The sequence below is a fragment of the Tamandua tetradactyla genome, chromosome 13, assembly GCF_023851605.1.
Source record: "Tamandua tetradactyla isolate mTamTet1 chromosome 13, mTamTet1.pri, whole genome shotgun sequence".
Lineage (NCBI taxonomy): Eukaryota > Metazoa > Chordata > Mammalia > Pilosa > Myrmecophagidae > Tamandua > Tamandua tetradactyla.
In genome coordinates this window covers 56,122,302-56,133,802 of record NC_135339.1, presented here as the reverse complement: position 1 = coordinate 56,133,802, position 11,501 = coordinate 56,122,302, and positions in this window count along the sequence as shown.

Sequence of the window (11,501 nt, the reverse complement as noted above, 5' to 3'; positions counted from 1 at the left end):
ATTCAACACTGTAAGTCTCCCCTTTTGCTCAAGATTATGATATTTGTTCATCACTGAACAACTCAGAGGGTCATAGATCTGAGTGGGGTGAAGCATCATTTAAGAATGGTCCACTGAGGATTTCTGATGCTACTGTTCCTTGAAAACCAGTTGAACCTCTTAGGATCATTGGCAGTAATGGTCAGTTGTTTTAGGATCTGGCTTCTTCAAAAGGGGATGCTAGTCTTCCTTAGCAACTCAGTCAAGCAGCTTGCCAAGAGAAATCTTGTCTGATGTGGTAATGAGACCTTCAATGAATATGTTAAGTTGTTGAGTTTAGCTTGCAGTGCTACTTCAAATCATGGGCTTGATCAGGCACAAGGCAACCTAGAGTTCTGTTAGGGATATGGGCTATCACACTTTAGTTCTCCGTGATGTTCTCTCAGGAGGGTGAGAGAATACATGGGAATGTTCCCTCTAGAGCATTGTAAGCTGATATCCAAGGAACCTGGAAGAAGTGAGAAGTTAAGCATTAACACACTGTGCAAGAAAACTGGGTTCTTTCCAGTTAATAGGTAGGTAATAAACCAGACAGTTAACTGCAGTTAATAGAGGGGCACAAAATAGCTCAAAGGGCATGAACAGGAGTAGAATTTTATAACCCCCAAGAGTGTGTTTAGGTTTCTGTTGAAGCAACAAAATTTCTCTCTATAGTCAATCTCTGTTTGGTTTCTGGGCTGCAATCACCAATACCCCAAAACGGATTTGCTAAACCGGAACTTCTTGCTTCCTGATTTTCAGGCTGGGAGAAGTCCAAATTCAAGGTTTCAGTAAGGTGATGCTTTCTTCTTAAGACTGTGGTGATCTGGGCTGGCTGTTTGCTATCCTTGTGTATTTGGCTTTTCTGCCACATGACAATGCTAATGTCCTCCCTGATCTCTTCCACGTTTGGTGACCTCCAGCCTCTTAGTCTTTCCTGTGATTTTCTCTTCATAATGCATTCAATAAGTTGTGCTATGCCCTAATTATAAACAACGTTTTTAATATGTCCTATTTGCAATCAGTTCATACTGAGTGGAAATGATTAAGAACATATTTCGGGGGAAGATAGTGTAATTCAACGTTTTCATCAAAGATAACCAAAGTAAGATTGTTCTTGATCAGAAAATAAGACAGGATTCCATTAGATTTGTCTTGATTATTTACATAAGTGTAGTAAGAATATGATTTACCCCATAGGCCTTTTTAAGTTTGTTTTGCTGGAAGTTTTCATAAGGAACCTCAGATTGGTCTTTAAAAACCTCTCAAGGATAGGAAGCCAAGCCAACTCACCACCAGATTTCACTTATAATACGTATAAATCTGGGTGAAATCTTTTCTTCCCCAAGTTAACATATGGTTTCTATGCCTGGCAGGAAGTGACTCCCTTAGTCACCAGTAAGGCTTGAACCCCTGTAAGCCAGGTACTATAAAGTAAGACATAATAATGGCCAAAATGTGTCTAGTTATATCTGATTAAACATTATTCTCAAATAAGACATTACTAGTGATGGATAACCAACTGGCTTTAGATTATCTTTCAGATGAAGAAGGTGGTATTTGCACTGCTGCCTATAAATCCTACCAGGTCAATACCACCAGACAAGTCCAACTCATCATCCAAAATATCTTCAAGCAAGCCAAATGGCTTCATGGGATGAACAGGAAACCCCAGAGACATTTGGGAATCAATCATTGGGTCTGCCTAGTGCCTCCCAGTTGTATTCCCTTGTCTCACTGTTGATCATTTTAATCCTTCTCCTACTCTTCAGACCTGTCTTTATCCTCATCATCACCAGCTTCGTCACACAATAAGCCAACCACCTCAAAAGCCACCTCCCTCTTTCCCTGTCCCATGTAGCTTTTGGGTGGCAGCCTATAAAATCACAAACCCAGTGTGTTTGGTCTTTTTGGTGATAAAAAGAGGGAATATGAAAATGGAATGGTTGTTAGCTTCACTAACCCACTTGATATGCTTGAACTTGCTTTTTATGCATGAACCAGAAAGAGGAAACTGTAAAACAGTCAGGCTGATGTACCAATTGTGCTGGTCCAAGACATGTTATGTAGACCATGGGTATGGGGTCCAGTGAGATGGAAAAAACAAGCCAGGCACAGAAGCAGATGTGAATTTCATTGTGACTTTTGTACTGGAAAAGATTTTTCTGATGGTGGCCATTCCAGATGTGAGCAATCCACAAAGGAAACAGAAGTACGCAGGCTATACACATTTTTAGAACAGAGACATTCCATAGTATGAGAACATTAGGTCTCTAGTATAACCATCATAGGGGCCTAACAGCTCATATTTCCAAGGTCATAGATTAAGATAAAATTCTTTTGCATCAGTAATTACAGTCCTCCCCCTCTGGCAGATTGTTTAGTCTCTGAACCTTTGTCCTTGGTTCCAGCAGGTTTGTTATGGACTTTTAGGAGGGGACCTGGGCATCAGGCCACCACACCAATAATCCTTCATGGGGCTAACTTAGACCTTTGTCCCTGCAGAAAAGAAACAAGTCCTGCGGACACCAATTTTGCTTATTTTCGCCAGATAGCCATGCTTCTGCATAGTCATCCCTCCTCTCCGGCTTGCAAAATCAATGAAACATGGCTCAAGGACACCCCACCCCAGAAAACTCCTATAGCTAACTCTCCCTTCTTCCGTCTCCCCATTCCCAAACTCTCCCTTTGTTCCTAGCAACCATATATAGTGCCTGGCTAAAACTTGCCTTTTGAGCACTTATGTTTTTTTTTGCTGTGCTGCATTAATTCTACTTTAGTCAGTAAACTTCTTTTTTCTTTTATTAATTTTTTTTTAAAAAATACCAAAAAACACCAAACAAACTCAAGCATTTGTAAATTCGGTCATTCTGTTCTATATATATATAATCAGAAATTCACATATCATCACATAGTTCCATGTTCATCATCATGGTCATTTCTTGGAATAATTGCTTCTATTCGGTAAAAGAAATAAGAAGAAAACGGAAAAATATTCATACATACCATAACCCCCACCCCTCCCCTTCACCGATCACCAGCATTTCACTCTAAATTTATTTTAACATTTGGTCCCCCTCTTATTCATCTTCATTCCATATGTTTTACTTATCTGTTGATAAGGTAGATAAAAGGAGCATCAGACACAAGGTTTTCACAATCACACAGTCACATTGTGAAAGCTATATCATTATATAATCAGCTTCAAAAAACGTGGCTACTGGAACACAGCTCCACATTTTCAGGCTGTTCCCTCCAGCCTATGCACTCTATCTTGACTAACAAGGTGATATTTATTTAATGCATAAGAATAACCTCCAGGATAACCTCTCACTCTGTTTGGAATCTCTCAGCCATTGACACTTTATTTTGTCTCATTTCACTGTTCCCACTTTGGGTCGAGAAAGTTTTCTCAATCCCCTGATGCTGAGTCTCAGCTCCTTCTAGGGGTTTTCTTAATCCCTTGATGCTGAGTCTCACCTCATTCCAGGATTTCTGTCCCACGTTGCCAGGAAGGTCAGCATCCCTGAGAGTCATGTCCCACGTAGACACGGGGAGGGTGCTGAGTTTACTTGTTGTGTTGACTGGAGAGAGAGACCTCATCTGAGCAAAAAAAAAGGTTGTGTTGGGGGCGACACTTAGGCCTAATTTCAAGTAGGCTTGACCTATCCTTTGTGGGGTTAAGTTACATATGAAAAACCCCAAGATTGGGGGCTCATCCTATAGCTTTGATTGTCCACCCTGCTTGTGAGAATATCAATAATTCAACTTGGGGAAGTTGAATCTTCCCCCTTTATTACAATTCCCTGAAGGGATCTTTGCAAATACTTTTTTATTCATTTTTCAAATAACTCTGGGAATTTTGGGGGCATCAGTCTGGACAAACCAACAAAATCTCATGCTGTACTCAAGGTTCCATATACCTCTGGTGTTCAATTAAGCTGTCTCCATAAGTTATATTAGGAAATGCACTAGTCAAAATATAAATTTTGTACCAAATAAACATTTTTTGCTTTAGTCTCACATATAAGGTAAAATTTTTAAATATTAATTACCATTTATTTTCAGCACCCTGCAGTAATGACATTCCTTTGTTCTTCCTCACGCAAAAACATTTTTGAAATTTGCACAGTTAATCACTATCCTTATACACTCTATGCATTCCTAGATTATACCATCTCAGTCTTTATCGTCTATCTTTCTTTGTGATTTCAATGTCCCCCTAGCCCTCATCCCTCAATCATTCTCACATTCAGCTTCATTCAGTGTTTTAACATATAATTGTTTTACAGTTAGGTAGTATTGTGTGTCCGTTTCTGAGTTTTTACATTCAGTCCTGTTGCACAATCTGTATCCTTTCAGCTCCAATTACCCAATATCTTACCCCATTTCTACCTCCTGCTGGTCTCTGTTACCAGTGAAATTCTCCAAGTTTATTTGCTAATGTCAGTTCATATCAGTGAGACCATACAGTATTTGTCCTTTTGTTTTTGGATAATCTCACTCAGCATAATGTCCTTAAGGTCCATCTATGTTGAAACATACTTCATAACTATATTCTGTCTTATGGCTGCATAATATTCCATCATATGTATGTACAACAGTTTGTTTAGCCACTTGTTTCTTGATGCTTGATGGACATTTTGGCTCTTTCCATCTCTTTGCAATTATAAATAATGCTGCTATAAACATTGTGTGCAAATGTCTGTCTGTGTCCTTACTCTCATGTCCTCTGAGTAGATACCTAGCAATGGCATTACTGGCTCATATAGCAATTCTATATTTAGTTTTGTGAGGATCTGCCAAACTGCCTTCCATAATAGTTGTACCATTTGACATTCCCACCAGCAGTGGATAAGTGTGCCTCTTTCTCCACATCCTCTTCAGCATTTGTCATTTTCTGGTTTATTGATAATGGCCATTCTAGTAGGTGTGAGATGATATCTCATTGTGGTTTTGATTTGCATTTCTCTAATAGCCAGGGAAGTTGAACATCTCTTCATGTGCCTTTTGGCTATTTGTATTTCCTCTTCTGAGAAGTGTCTGTTCAAGTCTTTGGCCCATTTTGAAATTGGGTTGGCTGTCTTTTTCTTGTTGAGTTGAACAATCTCTTTATAAATTCTGGATACTAGACCTTTATCTGACATATCATTTCCAAATATTGTTTCCCCCGTGTAGGCTGTCTTTTTACTTTCTGGATGAAGTTCTTTGATGCGCACAAGTGCTTAATTTTGAGGAGGTCCCATTTATTTGTTTATTTCTTCAATGCTCTTGCTTTGGGTGTAAGGTCTAGGAAACTGCCTCCTAGTATTAGATCTATAAAATATTTCCCTACATTTTCTTCTAACAGTTTTTTCCTCTTAGCCTAATGTTTAGGTCTTTGATCCATTTTGAGTTAGTATTTGTATAGGGTGTGAGATATGGGTCTTCTTTCATTCTTTTGCATATGGATAGCCAGTTCTCTAGGCACCATTTATTGAAGAGAGTCTTCTGTCCCAGGTGAGTTGATTTAACTGCCTTATCAAATATCAATTGTCCTTAGATGAGAGGGTCTATATCTGAATACACTATTCTATTCCATTGGTCAGTATATCTTTCTTTATGCCAGTACCATGCTGTTTTGACCACTGTAGCTTCATAATATGCCTTACATTCAGACAGCATGAGACCTCCGACTTCATTTTTTTTTCTCAGGATACTTTTAGCTATTTGGTGCCGCTGCAGATAAATTTGGTTATTAGTTTTTCTATTTCTGAAAAGTAATTGCTAGGATTTTAATTGGTATTGCATTGAATTTGTAAATCAATTTAGGTAGAATTGACATCCTAACTATATTTAGTCTTCCAATCCATGAACACGTTATGCCCTTCTATCTATTTTGGTCTTGTGATTTCTTTTAAGAATTTCTTGTAGTTTTCTTTGTATAAGTCTTTTGTCTCCTTAGTTAAATTTATTCCTAAATATTTTATTCTTTTGGTTGCAATTGTAAATGGAATTCTTTTCTTGATTTCCCCCTCACACCGTTCATTACTAGTGTATTGAAACAGTACAGATTTTTGAGTGTTGATCTTGTAACCTGCCACTTTGCAGTATGCATTTATTAGCTCTAGTAGTTTTCCTGTGGATTTTTGGGGTTTTCAACATACAGCATCATATCATCTGCAAACAGTGAGAGTTTTACTTCTTCCTTTCCAATTTCGATGCCTTATATTTCTTTTTCTTCTCTAATTGCTCTGGCTAGAACTTCCAATACAATGTTGAATAACAGTGGTGATAGTGGACATCCTTATCTTGTTCCTGATCTTAGGGGGAAAGTTTTCAGTTTTTCCCCATTGATGATGATGTTAACTGTGGGCTTTTCATACATTCCATTTATCATTTTGAGGAAGTTCCCTTCTATTCCTATCCTTTGAAGTGTTTTCAACAGGAAAGGATGTTGAATTCCATTAAATGCCTTTTCTATATCAATCAAGATGATCATGTGGTTTTCTGCTTTGATTTGTTGATATGATGTATTACATTAATTGATTTTCTTATGTTGAACCATCCTTGCACATCTGGGATGAATCCTGCTTGGTCATGATGCATAATTCTTTTAATGTGTTCCTGGATTCGATTTGCTAGAATTTTTTTTGAGGATTTTTGCATCTATATTCATTAGAGAGATTGGTCTGTAGTTTTCTCTTTTTGTAATATCTTTGTCTGTCTTTGGTACGAGGGTGATGTTGGCTTTGTAGCATGTGTTAGGTATCTTTTCTTTCTCTTTAATTTTTACTTTTTGTTTGCTTTGGGGTTATTTTGCTGTTCTTTCTCTACTTCTTCCAAGTTGACAGTAAATTCCTCGAGTTTTGCCCTTTCTTCTTTATTGATATAGGCATTTAGGGCAATAAATTTCCCTGTTAGCACTTGTGGTAGTTAGATTCAGTTGTCAACTTGTCCAGGTGAATGTACCTAGTTTTGTTGCTGCGGACATGAGCCAATGGTACGTTAACCACATCTGTTGCTAATTACATCTGCAGTTGGTTAGGAGGCGTGCCTGTTGCAATGAATGACGTCTGACTTAATTGGCTGGTGCTTAAATGAGAGAATGCAATGTAGCACAGCTGAAGCACCTTGGCATTCCTCATCTGAGCACTTGCAGCTCAGCCCAGGCCTTTGGAGATGCAGAAAGGAATTACCATGGGGACAGTTGTTGGAACTCAAAGGCCTGTAGAGAAGGCCATCAGAGACCATCCTGTGCCTTCCATGTAAGAAAGAACCTCAGTGGGAAGTTAGCTGCCTTTCCTCTGAGGAACTAACAAAATCAATCCCCTTTTATTAAAAGCCAATCAGTCTCTGGTGTGTTGCATTCCGGCAGCTAGCAAACTAGAACAGCACTGCCTTTGCTGCATCCCATAAGTTTTCATATGTTGTGTATTCATTTTGATTTACCTCCAGATATTTACTGATTTCTCTTGTAATTTCTTCCTTGACCCACTGGTTGTTTAAGAGTGTGTCATTGAGGCTCCACACATTTTTGAATTTTCTGGCATTCTGCCTATTATTGTTTTCCAACTTCATTCCTTTATGATCTGAGAAAGTGTTTTGTATGATTTCAATCTTTTTAAATTTATTGAGACTTGCATTGTGACACAGCATATGGTCTATCCTTGAGAATAATCCCTGAGCACTTGAGAAAAGTGTGTATCCTGCTGTTGTTTGGTGTAATGTTCTATAAATGTCTGTTAAGTCTAGCTCATTTATTGTATTATTCAAATTCTCTGTTTCTTTATTGATCCTCTATCTAGATGTTCTGTCCATTGATGAGAGTGTGGAATTGAAGTTTCCTTCTCTTATGGTAGATGAGTCTATTTCTCTTTTCAGTGTTCTCAGTGTTTGCCTCATGTATTTTGGAGCATTCTTGCTCGGTGCCTAAATATTTATGATTGTTATGTCTTCTTACTGAATTGTTCCTTTTATTAATACATGGTGTCCTTCTTTGTCTCTTTTAACTGTTTTGAATTTGAAGTCTAAATTGTTGGATATTGGTATCGCTTCTCCTGCTCTTTTCTGATTGTTATTTGCATGGAACATTTTTTTCCAACCTTTCACTTTCAACATATGTTTATCCTTGGGTCTAAGATGCATTTCCTGTAGACAGTATATAGATGTGTCCTGTTTTTTAATCTGGCAGAGCCAGAAATTGGTCACAAATTCTCCCAGTGATTTTTTGTTTTAATTTCTCCCTCATTTTTGAAGGACGATTTTGCTGGATATAGAATTCTTGGTTGGCAATTTTTCTCTTCTAGAAATTGAAATATATCATTCCGTTGTCTTCTCACCTCCATGATTTCTGCTGAGAAACCTAAGCATAGTCTTATTGGCTTCCCTTGTATGTGATGGATTGATTTTCTCTTGCTGCTTTCAAGATTCTCTCTCTCTCTTTGACATCTGACATTCTGATTAATAAGTGTCTTGGAGTATGTCTATTTGAATCTATTCTATTTTGGGTATGCTGCACTTCTTGGATCTGTAATTTTAAGTCTCTCATAAGAGTTGGGAAATTTTCAGTGATAATTTCCTCCATTAGTTTTTCTCCTCCTTTTCCCTTCTCTTCTCCTTCTGGGACACCCACGATGCATATATTCATGTGTTTCATATTGTCATTCAATTCCCCGAGTCTCTGATCATATTTTTCCATTTTTTCCCTATATTTTCTTTTACTTGCCAGATTTCAGATGTTCCATTCTCCAGTTCATTAATCTTATCTTCTGCCTCTTGAAATCTAACATTGTAGGTTTCCATTGCTTTTTTTCATCTCTTCTACTGTGCCTTTCATTCCCATAAGTTCTGTGATTTGTTTTTTTCAGACTTTCAATTTCTTCTTTTTGGTCATTCCTTGCCTTCTTTATATCCTCCCTCAATTCTTTGATTTGGTTTTTGATGAGGTTTTCCATGTGTGTTTGTATATTCTCAATTAATTGTTTCAGCTCCTGTATGTCATTTGAATTGTTGATTTGTTCCTTTGACTGGGGCCATATCTTCCATTTTCCTAGTGTGATTTGTTATTTTTTGCTGGTGTCTAGTCATTTAATTACCTTAATTAGTTTATTCTAGAGATTGCTTTCACTTCTTTTACCTAGGGTTTTCTTGCTGGATGAATTTGTTTTCTATCTGTTCTTTGACATTCAGTTCAGCTTTATCTGGACCTCTAGCTTAAGTTTTGTTTAACTGAGGAGAATTTTTCAGTTATCATTTTCTTGGTTCTTGCCCTGCTTTTATGGTGCCTTTCCCCTCCCCCCGCTTACTAGGGTCTACATAGGTATTATAGACCCCAGCCGGATTTTCCCAGACCAAACTGGCCTCCTGTCAGGAGGAAAGAGTCACCTGTGTCAGTTTTCTAAGGGTGCACCCAACAGGTTGAAAGACTTTCCTGTGAAGGCTCTAGACTCTGCTTTTCAAATCCTGCCTAGTATATGGTGCTTGTCCGCCTGCAGGTCCCACCAGCATAAGCTGATGTAGTACCTTTAACTTTGGCAGACTCTCCTTGCTGGGTTTGTGGTGGAGAGAGAGGAGAGGTTGTGGGCTGGCTTTAATTGCTTCAAATTTCCAAGCCCTGGGGTCTGAATTCTTTGAGGGAGGGATTGCACCTGAGTTGGACCTAAAGTCTCCCCTGGGGAAGGCATTGGTTCCAAACAAGCTCTCAAAGAAGCTAGTTTCTGCCTATGCGTGGGGCAGTTGCAGCCTGAGAAGTCCTGCTGCTGTATCCAAAGGGAGCCAAGACTTTGTAGAAACACAGCCACAAAAACCTCTGTTTCTTTTTTTTTTTCTTTTTTCGTCAGCCCTGCCCCTTGGCGCCGGGGCAAAAATGAGCGACATCTGCTTTGACCTGGTTCACCTGAGCTGGGGGCCTATTTTCAGTAGTTAGAATTTGTGAATTCATTCTACAGTTGTAGCTTAGTTGTGCTCAGCCCCTGCTGCTGGTAAAGTCTCTTTCATTTCCCCTCTGGGAAGCAGCCTGTGGGGGAGGGATTCCAACCAACATGGCTAGGGTAACTCACAGTTCTGGGGGTGCTCACAGCTGGTCCAGCTGGTCCAGACTGGGGTACGCTGTGTGTCCAGTCACTGACATGGCTCCAGGAGCTGTTCTGTACTGTTCCTGGTTATTTAGTAGCTGTTCTGGAGGATGAACTAAATCCCACACCTCGATAAGCAGCCGTCTTGGCTTCTCCCTCAGTAAACTTCTTTTATACTGAAGTCTGTCCTTCCACTCACCTTCCTTTTAGGTAAAATAATAAATTTTCCAGTTGCCTTTAGGCACCTTGAGAGATGCCTGCTGTCAGCAAGCAAACACTTCCTAACTCAAATAACATTATAAGGAGAAAGACAAAATAAATATCTGAAGTAAGTTCAGGAAAAAAAAAAACTGTGATAGAAGAGAACGTGCAATTAAAAAAATAGCAGTGAGCTATGAGACCTTGAGTTCTTTTAGTTAAATTGAAACAATAGTATAAAATATAACTATAAATACCCCCTTTTCCTTGAAAGTATTCAAGCATATAGCAAAATTGAAAGAGTATTAAAATGAATACCCGTAATTCCTCAATCTAAGCTTAACCATATTTTACCATATTTGCTTCATAATATATATGTAGTTTTGCTGAAACATTTATGGGAAATTACAGATAACCTGAAACTTAGCTGAAAAATTGTAACACACATTTCTAGACCATAAGGACAATCTCCTACATAACCACAGTACTATTATCATACCAGCAATACAAACAATCCTTCCAGAGTGTTGCCTACACCCTGTCTTTATTTAAATTTACATAAACGTCCTCGAAAATGTTTTGTGTAGTAAAGTGTCCTTTTTATTATAAACACAGAATACTATCAAGGACCATTATTACAAATAGCCACGGGAACTAGTATTAAACCTGCTCATTCAATCAACGAGTTTGTTTTAGTAAACATGCTTCACAAGACAATCTCTTAGTAGCATCTCCTAGCTCTTGAAAGTCAGCTAATTAGGGATGGACCATTTCCATAAATACATCTCTGAGTGCCAATCAATCAACAATCCTGAATTTCACACTTCCTAAATAGGATGAGCAGTCCACATAAGATGAGATGAATGACATGCTTGGGGAGGCAGCCTGACCAGCACAGCTCTCCCTTACACCAATAGTAAGCAAGAAACTCAGCTTTGTCTTTTTAAATTTCAGATATTGATTAGTAGTTTCATCAGCATTTGGTGCTTGTGGTGTACTGTAAAATTATGCTAATTAGGATGGTACAGGCAGTTCATTTCACTATAAAGATTTTATTTTCCTAAAGCAAAAAATCTAGGGAGTGATAATTTAGCACCTTTGGAAAAATATATATACTTCTCTTAGCCTTTCAGTAAATGATTTTAATAGCAGTGATGATCCTTTCCCAAATCAATTATTTCAATAGGGTTTGAAAACTGGTAATTTTTGAATTCTACAATTTATTAGCTG